The sequence below is a fragment of the Lithobates pipiens genome, unplaced genomic scaffold (genome assembly GCF_037356315.1).
Source record: "Lithobates pipiens isolate NorthernLeopardFrog02 unplaced genomic scaffold, aLitPip1_a1.2 Scaffold_13, whole genome shotgun sequence".
NCBI lineage: Eukaryota > Metazoa > Chordata > Amphibia > Anura > Ranidae > Lithobates > Lithobates pipiens.
The window spans coordinates 250,482,463-250,503,462 of record NW_027507718.1 but is presented as its reverse complement, the minus strand read 5'-3'; positions in this window follow the sequence as shown (position 1 = coordinate 250,503,462).

Here is a 21,000-nt window from a genome sequence, read left to right as displayed (position 1 = left end):
TGTATTACCTCGTTCTAACAAGTCAAGAAGTTGATGTATTGTTCTTAAATTAGTCAATAGTTGAAACTCCCTTGGTAAACGTGAAGTTTACTTCCTTAAAACTTGGGCTCAGGACAAAGCTCTGAACTTTCTGTCCTTTTTACCTAGTGATCTAGCCAGTAACACACTTCCTATACTAGGGTGGTTCCACTCCAGAGGATGAGCAAGAGGTCCGTCTTTGCACCGCATCTTTCAGCCTGGCCAGAGGGTAGTGTTAGGTTGACTAGCAGATTTAGCTTGACTTGACTAACAACATAAAGTTGAACTCCAGCTAATACTTTTCCCAAGTCCATCTTTCAGGACAGCCAACTTAGAGAGACCCTGGCTCCTCCCCTCTTAGGAAAGACCGCCTTCAATTTCACAATTTAAGTCTCATTCTCCCTCCATCCCTCAGTTATGATGTTTCCTCTGGTGGGGAGACACCGCTAAGGAACCTTAGCTAAATCAGTCGGCGAGACTGAGGCTACGTTATCTGGGGTGGAGGAGACAGGGGTCTCTCTGGCTCCACACGGCAGTCCGATCCTCTATCGGACTACTTTCGGCAGTCCGGTCGGCTGGGGAGCTGGACTTTCGTACTGACCGTCTTTCACGCACTCTAAACTTCGCTTGGGGAAAGCAGGAAGTTTGGGGAGGTCCATCCATTCATTCGCCCAGTGGGGTGCTGCAACAGGATGTCCTAGGTCCCCCTGTGTTTGCAGTTGGCTTGGAGCTGGAGGCCCGGACCGGATGACAGGCGACGTCAGTTCCGGTGGGAGCGGACATCTTCATTGGATCCGCGCCTTCCGGTTCCGGACGCGGTTCATGAAAGGGGACCAAGCGTTCGGCTTGTGCAGTCTCTCTTTCTAAGTTGTACAGACAGCTGTCGGAGGCACGTTCGTACCACTCTTCCTCAACAGGAGAATATCCGAAGCAGAGGCTTCAAGAGCTCCTGGGGATAACAGCATCAGCCACTCAAAGGTAAGGGGAACCCTGGGGAGGTGTTCCCTTACTTTATAACCAGTAGCTCCACTAGTGTTTTTTCCCCCTTGGTGGTCGGGGGGGAAGGGCAGTGCGTCTGGGATCCTGGTGGTGGTTGATCCTAGGGGGGGCACTCCCGGTGGTCCTCTAAGTAGTGCTGGTGTTTCTTTTCTTTTTTAATCTTATGCTGCCCTCTCTTTTATTTCTGTTTTTCAGAAAGCCACGAGCAAGTCCCCTCATGGTTCTAGGAAGAAGTGTCCTTCATGTAGAGCCTCTATGGGGGATTCCTGGTCCAAGGCACTTTGTAAGGAGTGTATTGAGGGGTTGGTCAGGGAGCAGGCAGCAGAACAGGGTTCTGTGAAGGAACTCTCTAGTACTTTCCAGTCCTTCAAAACGCTCTTCTCTAGTTTCTAGTGGCCTCAGCCCCAGAGCACTCCTCCACCAGCGCAGCAGAGTGTACCACCTAGCCCAGTGGATGTTACACCCGTGGGTGGGGAGAATCCAGGGGGTTCCAGAGAGGAAGTTGAGGAAGAAGTTGACAGTGCCGTCTCAGACTCCCAAGGGGAATCTGACGGTGAGGGATTGGATGGGGACTCCAAAAGAACCTCATGGTATAAACTTTCCCTGGAAGAAGTGGATGAGCTCTTGGGAGCTATTCATACCACTTTAGGCATACAACAGGAAAAGAAGGCATTGTCACTCCACGATCAGATGTACAAGGGCCTGGGGGAACAAAAAAAGTAGGTGTTCCTGGTTCATGACGTCTTGATCGATGCCATCAGGAAGGAATGGCAGGATCCCGAAAGAAAACCTTTCTTTTCTGGTGCATTAAAACGAAGGTTTCCTTTTGCGGAAGAGGAGGCTCTTGTCTGGAATAAATCTCCCAGGTTAGATGCTGCCTTTTCTCAGGTGTCCAGACATACTGATCTGGCCTTTGAGGACATGGGGGTACTTTCAGCCCCCATGGATCAAAGGATGGATTCACTTCTGAAGAAAGCCTGGGATTCATCACAGGGAAATCTGAAGCCTGCCATGGCAGCCATGGTGGTGGCTCGTAATATGGAGTATTGGCTTACCCAGATTAATGCGCACATTGAAGCAGGGACGGCAAAGGAGACTATTCTATCCTCCTTTCCCATGCCGTTTAAGGGGATAGCATACATTGCGGATGCTTCGGCTGAATCTGTGTGAATGTCTGCAAGGTCCTCAGCTCTGACCAACTCAGCCAGGAGGGCCTTATGGCTGAAGACATGGCAGGGGGACAATGCATCCAAAGCAAAGCTCTGTGGGATCCCTTTTACAGGAGACTTGCTGTTTGGGCCAGGTCTTGAAGCAGTGCTAGATCGCACGGCTGATAAGAAAAAGGCCTTTCCCGTTAAGAGGAAATATGGGGAGCAGTCAAAAAGAAAGACTCGTCCTCAGAAAAAATTTGAAGCCCCTAGAACTGATCGGCAGAAGAAAAGTTGGGGGCTCAAGGGCAAGGGGCGTGGGGGAGCGCCCTCCTGAACAGCCCAAAAAGTCTCAATGACAGGGTCACGGTGGGAGGAAGGTTGGGGGCCTTCCTCCCACAGTGGGAGATGATCACCTCCAATCAGTTTGTGTTGGGGATCATCAGAAGAGGTTACCGTTTGGAGTTTTCAGAGCTCCCCCCTCTGAGACTCCTTGTCATCGAGCTGCCAAAGTGTGCAGAAAAATCGTCTGCCCTTCTTTCCTCTCTTCAGGAGTTAGAGGAACAGCAAGTGGTAGTACGGGTCCCAGCAGGAGAGACAGGCAAAGGCTTCTATTCTCACATTTTTGTGGTTCACAAGCCTTCGGGAAAGTTCAGGCTCATTCTGAACCTGAAGCCTCTGAATGTCTCAGTCACCTACAGAAGGTTTCAGATGGATTCAGTTTACTCGTTGAATGCACTTCTTCCGCCAAACTGTTTCATGGCATCGATAGATTTAAAAGATGCATACCTGCATATTCCCATCGCAGAGAGCCACCAGCGTTTCCTCAGGATGGCAGTGAGAACCTCAGTAGGGGTGCTACACCTTCAGTTCAAAGCACTTACTTTTGGGCTATCCTCCTTCCCCGTATCTTCACCAAAGTGATGGCAGAAGTTCTGGCATTCCTGCATCTCAGGGGAATCTCAGTGATCGCATATCTCGACGATCTTCTCCCCTTTGCCCCTTCTCCGGCGCAGTTGATTCAGGATCTACAGGTAGCAAAAGACATGTTAGTGAGCCTGGGTTGGCTTCTGAACCTAGAGAAATCCAACTTAATTCCTTCCCAAAGGGTCACTTTCCTGGGGTATGTGTTGGACTCAACAGAACAAAAGGTCTTCCTTCCCTTAGAGAAAATCCAAAAGGTAGACAAAGCACTGTTGTTTCTCCAGGGCAGCCGTCAGATCTCAGTGAGAAAGGTCATGTCGGCCTTGGGCTTGTTGACATCCACGCTCCCAGCAGTTACTAACATCCTTTTCCGGGAGTCTTTCAGGACAGCACCGGTTCCCACCCAGGTTTTTGGAGATCTTCGAGAACTCATCACAAGAGACCGTTAGGTAAGATTAAAAGTTTGTTTGTTTGACGTGTTCTTGTGTCTCCCCAGTTGGCCAGAGGTACTCTGGAAGAACTGAGGGACAGAGGGAGGATGAGACTTAAATTGTGAAATTGAAGGCGGTGTTTCCTAAGAGGGGAGGAGCCAGGGTCTCTCTAAGGTGGCTGTCCTGAAAGACTCCCGGAAAAGGATGTTACCGGTAAGTAACTCCGTTTTTTAAACAGTTACACAGCAAAACCATTCATCTGCAACATTTGCTGGACAACTTGGTCTGTCAAAGGCGTGGCTGGATTGACAGGTGAAAAATAAAAAATAAACTTAAAAAACGAAACTAATGCAGCCCCAAATCTAAGGAATTGTTAAAAAATACCAGTATTTATATTTTGCTTTTTAGTCTTGGGACCTTTTCTCTAAAGCTATAAGTCATTGCATGCTGTGGACAGCCCGTACAACTAATCAATTGATTTTGGCAGAGATTGAACCAGGTATATACCTAGAAGCCCAAATGATGAAGTTATGACTGTCATATTTTGGTCACACTGGGGTTGATTTACTAAAAGTTGACAGTGCAAAATCTGGTGTGCAGCTGTGCATGGTAGCAAATCAGCTTCTAACTTCAGCTTGTTCAATTAGGCTTTGACAAAAAAAAAAAAAATGGAAATTGATTGGTTTCTATGCAGAGTTGCATAAGATTTCACCCAACTTTTAGTTAGCCCCGCTGCCAGGAGAGAGTGATCACTGGAAAAGGAAATAATGTTTGGGAAGATCGAAGGGAACCAAGCGAAGAGGGAGATCGGCTACTAAGTGGGTGAACACATTGAAAAAAACACACTAAGACGCCTTCCACACTGGGGTGCTTTTCAGGCGTTTTATCACTAAAAATAGCACCTGTAAAGTGCCTCTCAAGCGCCTCTTAAGCCACCCCAGTGTGAAAGCCCAAGTACTTTCACACTGGGCGGTGCGCTTGCAGGACAGCAAAAAAGTCCTGCATCTTTGGGGCAGTGCGGGCGTGGTGTACACACAGCTCCTGCACCGCCCTGCCCAATGAAATGAACGGACGCAACACAGGTGCTATTAAAGGGGTTGTAAACCCTTGTTTGTTTTTTTTAAACAATTTTATTTATTTTTTTTAATCTTCTGGCATCTTCCCCAACTTGCTAAAACATGCTAAAACATGCATTAGTCACCCTCATACTTAAAAAGCCCTCATTGGACCCCACCAATCTTAACAACCTATGCTCCATCTCTTTGCTCCCCTTTTTATACAAACTCCTTGAACATCTAGTCTATAATCAACTGAGCAACCTTTTCACTGAGAATAACCTTCTTGATCCCCTTCAGTCAACCCTCCATTGAAACTGCTCTCTTAAAGTGGAAGTAAACTCCCCTATCTTTTTCATCCACAGAAGCTGCCATCTTTGCCTCTGTTTAATCTTCAGTTGCCACAGTGCTGCACATGTGATCCGTTATGACACCAGCCATTGGTTGGTTTGACAGTTTGGTTGAGAGCACAGCCAATGTGCAGTTAGCATTCCTGGCATGCCATTTTTTGAAACTGTTTAAATCGATGGGTTTACTTCCACTTTAAACTCACAAACGATCTGCTAACAGCTAAATTCAATGGAACACTATTCTGTACTCCTACTTTTGGACCTCACTGCTGCCTTTGAGACGATCGATGTACCACTCTCTCCTCCTCAAAAAACTTCAAGCGTTTAGTCTCCGTGATTGTACTCTTTGCTGGTTCCCATCCTACTTTTCCAACCACACCTTTAACGTTACTTAAAATTCTACATTATCCTTTCTTCTTCCTTTCTCTGTCAGGGTCCCCGAGGTTCTGTTCTTGGACCTCTCCTATTTTCCATTTACATCTCCTCCCTGCGTCAAGTAATAGCCTCCCATAGCTTCCAATACCATCTCTACGGCGAGAAAGCACCAATATGATATATGAATATTCAATAAGATAATATCCACATCCTCTGTTTTTTCCAGAAATTGCCAGGAGTTCCTTAAAGAGGAGCTCTAGGCTCCCTCAGAAAAAAATAAAAGTCAGCAGCTACAAATACTCTAGCTGCTGACTTTTAATATTGGTGCACTTACCTGTCCATGAATCCAGCGGTGTCCTCACCCGAGCTGATTTTTCGATCAGCTCTCAGGTGCTGCCGCCACCATCTCGGCTAAGGGAAACCAGCAGTGAAGCCTTGTGGCTTCACAGCCAGTTCCTTACTGTGTATGTGCAAAGCGTCCTGAGCTTTGTGATTAGTCCAGCTGTGGAGAAGGAGGAGGGGGGCATGACGAACTCAGCCAGAAGTGGCCCCTCCCCCCCAAAGGTGCCAAATGTGGCAGTGGATGGGGGGAGGCAGACAAGAAAAGCTTTCCCTTTTGGGTGGAGCTCTGCTTTAAAGCAGGGCTTTTTTAACAGTAAAAAAACCCAGTTGTCTCTTCTATTATAAATGCTTCAACCAGCCCATCAGCAGTAATCTGAGCCATGCATGCGCAGCTCAGATAAAATTTACGACACCCACTGTGTGCTGTGGTGAAATGACTTCCACGCACATATGTGGAAGTAACATCATTGAGACCCGGTCATTCAAGAGGCTGGAGAGCACAAACCCAGAAGAAGACCCAGCAAAGATGGAAGCAGCCAGGACCTGCTAAAAAGGTGAGAGAGTAGTGCCGGAAGGGATCATTTGACAGGTAAGTCTGCCATGAATATGTGGTGCACCGTGCATACTAGCACATTATGGCATAAACCTGCAGGAGTCCATTTTAAAATAATTTTTTTAATCCAGTTTACTACTGCTTTAGGTAGGGGCAGAATTGATGGTGCCTGCATAGTTGAGGGGGACATTGTCACTCACCAGAAGCAGTTATTTGGGACCAGTGGAGCCCCCTCTCTTATCTCCTAGATATAAGTAACTGCCGATACCATATGATCTTTTTAGTTGTCTGCAGTGGCATAACAGAGGGAAGCTGTGATCCTCCCTGGGTACCTCCACTTACAGGGTGCTACCAGGCACATACTCTGTTAGGCCTAGATGGGGTGATACATTACAGTTGAAATGCAACAACACACCAGGCTTCCACCCTGTTCTAGTACCTTGGCCTCTATTTTTACTATGCAACATTGGAAGCATTAATCCACCCCAACTGCAGTCCACAGATATAAAGAGGGACATGGCAGTTCTCATACAGTCTGTAACACATGTAAGATGTTTTTCACAGAGCCAAGGCAGTGAGTGACACAAATTCAAAATGAACACGTAGGTTCTAATGCGGCAGTTAAGCTGAGTCAGCACAATGAAATATATATGGAAGGGCTACTGACTTAGATTCTTCTTCTCCATATGCCTTCTCCCTATGCCTATTCCTGCTCACGTGAATTATTTGATTTTAATGAGTCATGACATATATTTAATGTAGGCTACCTGCTTAAAATAAAAATCCTGACTTATGAGAAAGACATCAAGTCAGAGTTCTTTACATATCTCCTTAATGTGCCTCAAAGATATGTGTAGATGGAATATTTTTCTTCAGGGAGAGGGAGGAGGAATTTTTGGCAATAAACAGTATTTCTAAAATTGCCTGATGTCCTTATATTGTCAGTCTTTCCCGTTTTTGAAAGTGTATTATGACAATTGCCCATTTACTGCCAGTTTATTGTCACATCTACATGTTTGTTGCCCGCATGTTACCAGAACTACCTGTTTTCTGCCCACATATTTTCACACTAGCCCAATTTTTGTCTGCACTTGTCACAATTGGTTAACTGTTAACTGCTGTTTGTGTAGTGTATACAATTGACTTTTTTTAGTCCATGTACAGTGGGTATAGAAAAGAATCACACCTTTTAAATTAATCCTATTTTGTTTCTTTGCAGCCTGAAATAAAGACAGACACAGTTTTTGATTTATCCAGCTGTTTTTACTCAGTGCAACTTATAACTTCCAAGTGAAAAAATATAACAGCATCCAAATAACACCATTCCCATAGTAAAGCATGGAGGCGGTAATATCCTATCCTGTTATGGGGGTGTTTCTCTACAACGGGGACTGCAGCACTTCCCAGGATAGAAGGAAAAATGAATGGGGCAAAGTACCATGAAATTCGTGAGGAAAATCTGTTGCCCTCTGCCAGAAAATTGTCAATGGGAAGAAGGTTTACCTTCCATCATTCCGACAATGACCCAAAGCACACAGCAAAAATGACCACACAGTGGTTGAAGGAGAAATAGGTGAATGTCCTTACATGGCTTAGTCAGAGCCCAGATTTAAACCCCACTGAAAATCTGTGGAATGACTTGAATCTGCTGTCCATAAACGGTCACCATCAAATTTAAAGTGTACGTAAACCCACTCTCATCTTTTCTAAATTACTGCAATATTGGTTATCTAGAAGGATAGATATGCCGCATGCATGTATACTTATCTGTCAAATGTCTGCCCACAGTCTGCTATGAGACCCGAAAAACTGCAGATTTTTTGGGTGGGTCTGTTTTCCAGGGCTCAGTGGGTGGAGTCGTGATGTCAGTAGTATCCCCACCCACCTCTACACTCCCCTTATCAATATGCATTTTCTCCTGTATATTTCTTACACTGAACTTCTGCTATGATCACTAACATCCAGCCAAACGGAAAAGTCCCCACATGACTTCAGCATGCCAAATCATGCTGAGGTGTGGAACAGCCAATCCTTGCGAGCAGCAGAAGAAAGGAGTGGGAGGGAATTAAAAAATAATGTATGTCTCTTCAGCTAGTGCATGAGATATGTAAATCACCTGTCACTCACAGCAAGGGGGAGGATTTGACGATGTTTTTCTCTGTCAAGATTTATCTCACTGAACAATAAAAGAGCATTGCTCAGAGCTGGATTAACTCGTTGTGGCAAGACTTGGCTCAAATGATAGGAAATCTTATACTTTACTGTATGACATGAAAAAATAAAAATAAAAAAATTTCAGGTTTACATTCACTTTAACTGAACTGAAGCAGTTCTGCAAAGAAGAGTGGGCAAATATTGCAAAGTCTAGGTGTGCAAAGTTATGTAGCCACCAGCTCCTGAAGAGCATGTGCTATGTGTTTTTTTCTATTTAAAGTTCCTGAAACCACAGTTGGGTTTTAGGGTCAATTAGACCAAATTATGGTTTCAGTACCAGTCAAGCTGGATTGCACTGTGTTCTGCTTGGCCACAGGTGGCACTGTCATCACTGGCGAGTGTGAGAACGCAGTTTAGCTAGGCGTATTGAGTGCCATTCTTTCTCGGAACCAGCCCAGTGGGAGTGTCATCTTGCTGTGCATTCTGGGAGAGGGTACTTAAGGTACTGACATCACGTGTAGAGATGGCCTTGCGGTTCGCCCGGCGGCCGGTTCGCGGCGAACTTTGCTCGTTCGTGATTCACCAAACCGGCGGACTCCTGGCGCTGTTCGCGGCAGACATATTTGTTTACATTGTTTAGAACTTTGACCCATAACACATCCTTTATGGGGTACAGGACAGCCAATTGAGACATTTCAGCACATTGATGCACCAGAGCACCTTAGCATTAATTGTATAAAGCCCATACACCATACAATAGGTGAATTTCTTGCAATTTTTTGCACTTTATTATTGGGATCATTTTGGTAATTATATACGAGAGCACCTTATCAGTGATTGTATGAAGCCCATGCACTATACAATATGTGATTTCTTTATGATTTTTTTTAGATTTTATTTTATAATTTTTCTAGTTTACGTGATTATTTTACTTGTTATTATTTTTTATTAAGTGTGCCCTCGGAGTGATTTTTGTTGATAGTGTATACAAGCGGTCATAATTTCACTTTATATTTGTATGTTTTTGCACGTAATTATGCACGAGAGCACTTTTTTCATGGATATGAGAAAAGGGTATACCCTGTAAATCCATATGAAGTGGAGACACAGTATTGTGTTTAATTTAATGTTTTTGATCATTCTAGTTTTTAGCGCACTAATAGTTATTGTCTCTATGTTTTCCTGCACTGCACTTTGTGTGCCACTATTACACTTTTTGTTTTTTTAACCTCATGTTTTTTTTTTATACAGGAAATTTTATGCATGAATTGTATTCATTTAATGCCATTTTTATTAATGAAAATAATTTAAATATAGAGGAAAGTGTGGGATGGAGGTTAGGGAGCGTTAAAAATCTGTCCTGGGTGCCAAATATGTTATACCACTGACAACCAGTGTTGGTAGGGGACAGTCTTCCTAATGACACAAATTAAATTGTTATCATGTGAACAATAATAATAAATACAAATAATAAAATACACTTATTATATAAAATACCAAAATGCTTAAGTGCCAATATCAAATGTGCAAATGATAGTATAAATCAAATTTTCATGAAATATACATAAATTAATAAAGCTATCTGGAAATAAAACAATAAAGTGCAATAGCCAATCAAATCTAAAAAAAACATGTGAAAATGTCCACCAATAATTAAAGTACAAAAAATCCATCATACAAGTAAATAATAAATTCAGCTCCAATTCCCTGTGACTTCCACCTGATCCAATCAATCTGTTAACCTTGTGGTAGAGAGTATATTGTGCAGTCATCTAAGAGATACGACACAATACAAAAATCGGAAGTAAAATTTCATCCGATAAACGATCTGCCGATTTTCAGATCGTTAGTACGGTGCTTTCCACAGCCGATTCCAATTTTTCCTACAACAAAAGCTGGATGTGCAGACTATAATATTTTTGTCGTACATGAACTCAACGTCCGATTTTTCATTTAACCTCCCTGGCGGTACGATTATTTCGGATTTTAGGTGCTGAAAGCGGTACCATTATTTTGCATGAAAATTTGGCGTTTTATATTGTAGTCCTGCAATTCTTAGGAATAACTCACTTAAATCTGTCCAAACCAGAGTCTAGCAGACATCCCGGGTATAATAAAGTTTGAAAAATGAAATCATAAATTATAATATAATAAATAATTATAAATAATTGTACCAAATAATAATATAACAATAATAAAAATTATTCAATAATGTAATCAAATCAAAAACACTGAAATTTGCTCAGTTGCAGAATTGTCACTGTCATTACTTTTCAGTATTTGATGACGGATCTCCCCACAAATCGCTATCGCTCAATTCTGCGAGTGATTCCAATTTATTATCGCTGTTTTCTAGCTGGTCTGAAATCATTTTTGATGTAAAATGACAGTTTGGTTGCTATGGACAATCTCCAGTTTCCAGGCATAAAGAACAGTTTTTATTACATAAAACTGCATGCAGGACACTGGGCAGACCACTAGGGACAACGGGGATGTGAAATATTTACATACAGCAATGTAATCTGTAAGATTACATTATACTGTATGTATACTGTCTGTTTCACTTTTTGAATTTGGCGCTGATCTCCATCCCCGTGCGTCGCAACGCTCGCAGGGCACGGAGATCGGCGATGTGATGCATCGAGCGAGACACGGCTCACTCGTACAGCGGGGAGACAACGCTGGATCCGAGGGAGAAGGTAAGTAAACCTCCTCCTGGATCCAGCGATGCAGTCCCGAGTCTGGCTCGGGGATACCGCTTTTGGTATGAAAATTCCACCCCGAGCCAGACTCGGGAATACCGCCAGGGGGGTTAATTAGTATGGCTTTCGTCCAAAAAATATCGTAAGAGCAAGACTACGCAGTAGTAGTAGTAGCATTCAATACATGACGTCACATCTGAAGTTGAATTCTGTCGTACGAGAATTTTCGTATGGTGAGTAATCTCTTCAGTTTCGACATGAGACTAGCATGCAACAAAAAACTTAGGTTCGGTCATCTGAAAATCTGATCGTGTGTACGAGGCTTTAGGCCCAGAGAGACATAGTCTACTGGTTGGAAAAAGAAGAAAACTGCTTCAGGGTTGGGTTACATGAAACCTGTTCATTCTATGTATATCCAAACCTAAGAACAAAAAAATATGGCAGGTCTCCCTAGGTGTGGTGGCTCCATTAGTTTTCTTCCTTTTTTTTCAGGCTAAGCACATTTTCTGCAAGTACAGGGAAAATCTGTTGATCCTGGGTGAAAATCTGTATCCTTGTAGCTTTTTCTGTATTGAACTAACATCTCAATGTTTTAAGTTTTCCAAGCTATCTTCTGTGAAATACACAACCCCTCTTTTCTATATAATGGAGATGAGAAGAGGGGGGGATATGTCTACAGTCCAAATCAATTTGACAAGGAGTTGGCATTTTATCTTTCAATAATGTTTATTAAAGATTTTCAAAACAATACAAATGAATCTCAGAATATTTTTGTACAGCATTCAAAACCATTAGGGAGTCATACATTGATCAATTAGCATAACATAGAGCACACCTGCCTTATCAACATTGCCCAATGAGCCCTTAAGATGTGCGCCAGATAGCCAAAGGCAATGTAAAAGTCGCCCATGACAGGGGCCTACTAGTTTTTATATGTTTCTGGCCCATCTGGTGCCCCACCCACCGGGAAGAGCCATTGGGGGGGCAACCCCCCCCGCATGGGCGGACCCCCGGAGGGCCAAATTATCTATGGTCCAAAACATGTGAGCCCTTTAAACAACTGACACTGTAATATTGTAATAAACACTAAAACATGAGAACTGTAGGGGAACGACAGAAAAAATAGAGGGGTGAAATAAGGTTAAGAGGGGAGGATTGGGGAGGGGGGTTATGGAGGAGCTGTGGCCCCGTGCCCAAAAACCCATTGCACGAGTAAGTACCTATGTAGCAAGTGTCCTGTGATCCCACTGATCCTTGGTAAGTTAATCAAGCCATGGATCCCAGAATTTATGAAACAACTTCATCTCATCCTGGACTAGTGCCGTCAACCTTTCGTTCAGCATTAGCCATGACAATTTGCCTTTAAGCTGACCAAATGGCAGGGCAGCGGATCTCCAATTTCTGGCTATAGTTATTTTTGCTGATATGAATATAAAAGTAAGTAGCCACCTTTGGGAATCAGAGGCTTCCACCACCCTGTCCCCAACAGTGCATGTTTAGCTGATTTAGTCAAATTCATCTGGGTAAGATTATATATAAAATTGCAGACCCTGATCCAGAATCTTCTAACCTCAGGGCACGTCCACCATATGTGGTAGGTGGTTCCAACCTGACCAGATCCTCTAAAAAAACTTGGAGGTAGCTCCATGAACAAAGATGGCCAGTTTGACCGGTGCCATATCCCATCGCAATAACACCTTATAGTTCTCTCTGTTATTAAGGTATTGATGAGTGATCGAGATGCCGTCTCCGATATTGCATGCCAATTCTCCAGGTCAAGGGTTTCCTGAAGATCCTTTTGCCATTGGAGCATATAGTTCAGTTTCATCTATAGGTTCATCAATATTGTATATATAGCCGATTTATGGCCCGAGAGTTTATCATAATGATTGTATAAGTATTCCATTGGGGTCAATATTGCTAAGTCACTCTTACGAGCTAGAGATTGAACATAATGATGTATTTGAGTATATCTATAGCATTCCGCTGGCGGCATTTGATATTTTTCCATCATAGAGCGTTCGGATAGCATACCCTTACTGTCGCAAAGGTCGGCTATACATAGTAGGCCCTTATTGGTCCACCATTCAAAGGCGAGAGAGGAGTTGGCATTTTAAATCAAGAGCAAGCAGCCTAGGGTGACAATGTTGCTCCTCTATAAATATATTACAGTAGAGTGTTGTCATTTTAAAGTATATGTTCACCTTTTTAACCAGTTTCCGCCCAGCCTATAGCAGAATGACAGCAGGGCGGGACGCTCCTTCTGGTCACACCGCTCGTACACTCCCCCCAGCATATCAGTGTCCAACAGTGCAGCATATCAGTGCTCATCAATGCCATCTTTTAGTGGCCATCAGTACTGCCTTATCAGTGGAGCCTCATCAGTGCCTCTGCATCAGTGGCCATCAGTGGTGCTTATCAGTAGCCATCAGTGCCACCTCATCAGTGGCCATCAGTGCAGCCTCATCAGTGCCTATCTTTTAGCTTTTAACAGCGGCAGAACAGTCGTCCGTGTGAAAGGGGCCTTAGGGACCAAAAACTTACGATTCTGCCAGATTTGCTCAAAATGCAGGGTTCAGGAGTGCGTTACGCTCAGAATGTTCCCGAGCAACATACACTGTGTGCGACAGACACTGACCTACCTGACCCCTACACTGACCTACCGACCTCTACACTGACCTACCTGACCCATACACTGACCTACCTGACCCCTACACTGACCTACCTGACCCATACACTGACCTACCTGACACATACACTGCCCCCCTCTGACACATACACTGACCTACCTTACCCATACACTGACCTACCTGACCCCTACACTGACCTACTTGACCCCTACACTGACCTGCCTGACACATACACTGACCTACCTGACCCATACACTGACCTACCTGACCCCTACACTGACCTACCTGACCTACCTGAATCATACACTGACCTACCTGACCCATACACTGACCTACCTGACCCCTACTCTGACCTACCTGACCCATACACTGACCTACCTAACCACCCCCCCACACACAGTACAATGTATATCGAAGGACCCATTATCCTCCATACCTCTCTATGGCCTCACCATTCAGCCACTCCTTGGTATCTCCACTGCCGGGACGTCAGCTAGCAGCCACTGCACCTCTCCCATGGTTATGATCTGCTCCGAGCACCACCCCTCCCCCTCCGCTGTTCCACAGGTCGCTGTGCCAATGGGACAGGCTGGACCAAAGTAGTCCTGGGATAGGGGGAGTTGAAATAGGGTGCCACAGAGAGCAATGCCCGAATGCCGCATCAGAGGTGTAGGGGTCCAGGGGAGGCAACAAGCTGCAGTACAGACCCTCAGGATGGCAGAGGAATAATTTTACACCCCCCTAAATGTCGCTCCTGGGGCAAGATGACTGGCTGCCCACCCCCCATGCTACACCACTGGCTCAGAGTTCCCGGCCAACCTCAGGCCATGGGACTTGGGGCTAATGATTCTGAATGAGCAATACGAGACCTGGGGCTTTTTGAAGGCCCACTCAGGGCTATATCCCCTGTCAGCACCCCCCCTGCCGACGCCACTGGCACTGATGCAAGGAAGGGAGCCGGCTCCTCTGCCTGCACCACCAGTGCAAGTGACTGTCTGGCTGGGAGATTCCCCCCATCCTGGCGGCGTTGGCTCCGTAAGCTTGCATGCCCATAGAGAGGGCTCTGCATGCCAGCTGTGGCACTAAGTGCCATAGATTCGCCATCACTGGCCTATATCATATCTTGAGGCCTAAAAATGCCAGAACTGTAGAAATATCCCCCAAATGACTATTTTTGGAACATATTTAGTAAGAGGCATGGGGAGTTATTTGAAGCTGTAATTTTTTTTCTTTACTCTTACCAGTGGAGTACACATATAAGTGGTGTGGTGGTTAACAGAGACACTGGTGACAGTATGTAAAAAAAAAAAAAAAAATGTAATGCACTGTTACAAGAGCAACAGAGTGTTACCAAATTAAAATTGTACTACTCTGGGGAAGTGTTAAGGATTTTCTTTTACCACACTATGATTGCTACTATGATTGCTTAACCACTTCCCGACCAGCGCACGACGATGTACGTCGACAGAATGGCACAAGCAGGCATATTGGCGTACAGGTAGGTCCAATATTCGATGCCGCCCTGCCATCGGGAGCGCGCCACCGGCGGCACGCTCCCGCGCTGGTCGGGACCCCCGTGAGTCCGGTCGCGGGACCCGCGGACTCGATCGCCGCGGGCATCCCCGCGATCATCTCACGGAGCGGCCGAATGGAGGAAATGCTGTGTAAACAAAATTTTTCCATTCTGCCTAGCAACTAGTGACGCTGATCTCTGCTCCATGTGATTGGAGCAGAGATCAGTGTACACTAAATGAAAGCCCAACCCCCCCACAGTTAGTAACACACCCCTAGGAACACTTAACCCCTTCACTGCCACCCACTGGTTAACCCTTTCACTGCCAGTGTCATTTACACAGGAATCGCTGCATTTATATAGCAGTGATTACTGTATAAATGACATTGGTCCCAAAAATGTGTCAAAAATTTCTGATGGGTCCCCCACATTGTCGCAGTCACAATAAAAATCGCAGATCGCCGCCATTACTAGTAAAAAAATAAATAATAAAAAATTATTAATAAAAATGCTATAAAACTATCCCTATTTTGTAAACGCTATAACTTTTGCGCAAACCAATCAATAATCGCTTATTGCGATTTTTTTACCAAAAATATGTAGAAGAATACGTATCGGCCTAAACTGAGGGAAAAAAATGTTTTTTTATATATTTTTGGGGGATATTTATTATAACAAAAAGTAAAAAATAATGCGTTTTTTTCAAAATTATCGCTCTATTTTTGTTAATAGCGCAAAAAATAAAAACCGCAGGGGTGATCAAATACCACCAAAAGAAAGCTCTATTTGTGGGGAAAAAAGGACGTCAATTTTGTTTGGGAGCCACGTCGCACGACAGCGCAATTGTCAGTTTAAACGACGCAGTGCCGAATCGCAAAAAGTGGTCTGGTCTTTGACCAGCAAATTGGTCCGGTCTGAAAGTGGTTAAAGTGGTTGTAAACCCTTACAAACCACTTTGACCTACAGGTAAGCCTAGATTAAGGCTTACCTGTAGGTCCAAGCAATATCTCTTAAACCTATATGGTTCAGGAGATATTTGCCCGAAAACAGGCACGCAGGCGCACTGAGCGCGGCATTCTGAGCGACGGAGCTGCCGCGCGTGTCGGCTCCCGTGCGCATGCGCGGGAGTGGCGTCATCGCGGCTTCGACGAATGACAGCGGCGGAGCTGCGAGACACCACCAACAAGATGAATGCGGCGGACTACAGGGGACAGCGGCGACTTTGCTGGCTCCTGTGTCAGGTAAGTGACACATAATGGGCTACTATGCGATGCATAGTAGTCCATTATGCTTTGCCTTTGCAGGGAATGAAAGAGGAAGTAAACTCACCTCTTTAAACCAGTGAATTTCACTGGTATTATCAACTATTTTTACTGAATGAAACTGATTCATTCAGTGTTTATTTTTGTGATTAGGGGTGATTGGTGCTGTCTGTACCATGTGATCACAGCTAGTAACACAATTGTACACAATGAATGGCATGAATCAAAGCCATTCATTGTTTACAATTGTCCAATTACAGCAGATCACATGGTACCAGCAGCGTGCAGTGCGGCCTGTAGGGCGTGCGTGAAGCACGTTTTGGGAGGACGTCATATGAAGGAAGTGGTTAAATAGATTTTCTTTAAAAAAATAACTTTTAACAGGTTGTCGACCAGCTGCCGTCATTATACGGCGGCAGGTCAGCACGATCCTGCGAGCTGTCGTAGCTATATTTCGGCTCCTTTAAGCAGGATAGCAGGCGCGCGCCCACTGCACTGCGGGGGGTGCCGATGCTCGTGGCCAATGGTCGCGATGAGCGATCGCAGGCAAGAGAGGCAGAACAGGGACGTGTGTGTGTAAACACACAAATCCCTGTTCTGTTCTGTAATAAGAGACAGATCGTGAGTTCCTAATAGCTAGGAATCATGATCTATCATCTCCTATAGTCAGTCCCCTTCCCCTACAGTTAGAGCACACACAGGGAACACGGTTAACCCCATGATCGCCCCCTAGTGTTAACCCCTTCCCTGCCAATGACATTTATACAGTAATCAGCGCATTTTTATAGCACTGATCACTGTATAATTGTCAGTCGTCTCAAAAACGTGTCACAAGTGTCCGATGTGTCCGCTATAATGTTGCATTCCCAATAAAAATCGCATCATTGCCATCATTACTAGTAAAAAAAAAATAATAATAAAAATGTCATAAATCTATCCCCTATTTTGTAGAAGCTATAACTTTTGCCTAAACTAATCAATATAAGCTTATTTGCGATTTTTATTACCAAAAAAAATTGAGAAAAAAATTAGCTTTTTTTTAAAAAAAAATTGGAGATATTTATTAAAGCAAAAAGTACAAAATATTGTGTTTTTTTCAAAATTGTTGCTTCTTTTGTTTATAGCACAAAAAATGAAAACCACAGAGATAGTCAAATACCACCAAAAGAAAGCTCTATTTGTGGGAAAAAAGGACGCCAATTTTGTTTGGGTACAGCGTTGCACGATCGCGCGATTGTCATATAAAGCGACGCAGTGCCGTATCGCAAAAAAAATGCTCTGGTCATTGAGCAGCCAAATCTTCTGGGGCTGAATTGGTTAATGGGATAACCCAGAAACAATCATAGTCATAGTTTACTGCTGATGAGCTAAATCTGGCCATACATGGATTGAAATTTGACCAGTTTTACAAATAGATGTATCAACAGTCTTTCAGTATTATTTTTTAATTATATGAGGTCAGGGATTCACGTGCCGTGCACATTATCAGACACTACTTCATTGCATAATTATGGCACGCTAATGCTGAATGAAGTAGCTGAATGTCTACCCAAGCACACAACTATAAATAAATGCACATGTCTGCACATGTGATATCCATGTGATAAATACTAACCATGGATTTGTCGTCTTGAATTCTTTGTATCATAATCTCATCTATATCTGGGTGTGGTTTGTTTCTCGGTATCAGAAAGAAAAAAAAAAAGAAAAAATAACATTAACTGGCGTGAATAATGTGTGCGTGCATGTGATCAGACTGTTGTAAATAATCTTTATGAGTTTATTTCAATAAACAAAAAATCCCCACAGTACATGGAGCATTCATTTGTCTATAACATATATCGTATATTGCATGTCTTCCTACTTTGTGACTAGATTTTTGTTACTATCCTCCTTACCTCCACAGACACTGTTATAATGTTTATTTCTCTATCCACTATTATCACGGTTACCCCTCAATTATGACTGTAAAATGTATTTTTTTTGCCCACATTATATTGTACATGTCTCAGTCTCCATTAAGCTTGTTCACATGTGTGGCAGCCCTTACCACTCCTCTAAAATGCGATCTGGGGTGGACCGCTTTTCAGAGCCATTTGACAGACAGCAAGAAGGCAACATGTCACCTTCTCACTGCCTAATTTAACCCTGTAAATGCCGCCCCACCGTGCCCCAATTGCAAACATTGCAGGCAGTTAATTAATGGGCAGTTGCAGTATGGCCGCATTGGTCATATTTGACGATGGTAATGCCTGCCAAGTCAGACATACTGTTTAACATTTGTGTGTATAGCATTGGGCAGCTGTAAGTCTGTGAGGGTTGGCAGTCAGGGAGGAGGGGGCCAAGGGTTTAAACTACGGCTCAGTTTTACCCCCTAGCAGCACAAGTCAACAAGACCTTAAAGTGGCTGTAAACCCTTTATAATCACTTTAAACTACAGGCAGGCCTATAATAAGGTGTGCCTGTAGCTGCACTGAATATCTCCTAAACCTGCACGGTTTAGGAGATATCCCTGTATTTGCATGTGCCAACGTCATGCAGCCCATGCGCACTTAAGCCAACTGAAGCAATGGCACTATGTGCCGTTGCTTCAGTTGTACTGTGCCGTTCCAGCACACATGCGTGGGAGTGATGTCATTGCAGCTCCAGCCATTCACTGCGCCGGGGCCGTAATACCTGGAAGCAAGCTCCGGCGACATGTTGGCAGCCTGAAGGGAAGACGAGGATGGCTGCTGGGAATTCGTTCTCGGGTAAGTAATTCATAATGAGCTAGTATGCTCATTATACCTTTATCTTGCAGGGTGTGTCTTTATTTTATTTTTAGCAGGAGGGTTTACTTCCTCTTTAAGTGCAGCAGCCAGATCAAAATATCTGTAATGGCCACATTTGACTAAAGGAGTTGTTGTGTCTGCACATTTATAAATAAAGTCACTGCATCATAATGCTTCTGTATTTGGTATTCCAATGTGATATCAGTTTAGCGGTAGCCCCGTAGGGGCTGCTGGCGTATATGGTCATCTCCCACCCTGCACAGCCAGGCACACAAATTTCCACTCACTTCAGAGACAAGAAGCAGCCCTTGCAGCTTTGTTTGACTTTTTTTTGGTTTTTTTATTAGGGGAATTGAACTTGGATAGGATCAGTAGAACTCTTTAGGGACTTGAACTATATATATCCAGTATACACTTTCTTTCTTCTTCTACCTCCAGCACAACTTGCTTGAAGACAGTTACTCCCAGGACCAGCTAGCACAGGTTCTGGATCTATTCCAGACTCAGCTGGATCTTAGCAGAATGTCCTTTACAGGCAGGGACCGCGGGCCTGATTGGTGTAGCAAAAATAGAAGTCTATGGTGCTAGCTGTCCTATCTGTGACTACTACTCCCAGTACCACCTCTTCAGGCCCTGCCAGCCCTCCTGGCTGCAGCTGCCCCTTTCTCCTGCCCATGTCACCACAGTTTTCCCGACTGGCTTTGCATCCACCCCAGACTGCTCCATCCCAGTCCTCTCAGGCATGCCTCCCAGTCCTTCTGAAGTCCAGCCTCAATCCCAACTGAGACCATATAATTTGGGCTATTTCTTTTCAAAAAGTTGTGCAGGATGCAACAAAATAACACAATGGTTACAACAAAATAGTTGCAACAAAAAAAAACAAAGTTTGTATTCCGCCATATTTATGGCCGTTTGAAACAGGCGGAAACGGCTGGCCAGGATCCCAAATGCATTCTCAACAACTCTTCTGGCTCTGGCCAGCTGAAAATTAAAAACCCTCTTCTCCGGGATGCGGGTCCTCTGGGGGAATGGCCTCATGACATATTTACCCAGACCAAATGCCTCATCTGCGACAAAGACAAACGTCAGTCCTTCGACATTCTCCTCCTGGGGTGGCAATCGCAAGCCACCACTCTCGAGACATCGGTAGAACTCGGTCCAAGCAAATACTCCTCCATCCGACATCCAGCCATTCCTCCCCTCATCCACATACAGACGACACCACCGCCATCAACACGATACTATGAAACCCCTTATAGTTAAAATAGTATGACCTCGAATGGGGTGGTGAGACGATGTGGACGTGCTTCCCATCGATTGCCCCTCCGCAGTTAGGAAAATCCCACCGCTCGGCAAAATGAGAGGCCACAGTCTGCTATTCCTATGGCATTGAAGGAAACTGTGGAGTCAAGAAAGAAAAATCAAATTAGTAATTTTGCACAGAAACATGGCAATCAAATTATACACAAACATTGTTGGCCAACATCCTTATAATATTTCTTCTAAAGAGTATTTAAAGGCTAAAATATAAGGTCCACTTATCAGATTCCTCGCCCCCCTGATGGCCACTTGGAAATATTGTAAGGGGGAGGTATGTTCTGGACAGGTAACCCTCTCCCCTAAGTAATGGAGTAACAAGGTCATGTGTGTTACTTTGGCCGGGCCCTCCTTAATTACACTATTGGCAGCCCACTGGACAGGTAATAAGAAGTGGCATAAAAAAATAATAATAAATGGAAGCACATTTTTACATTCTGAAATTACCTATCAAGA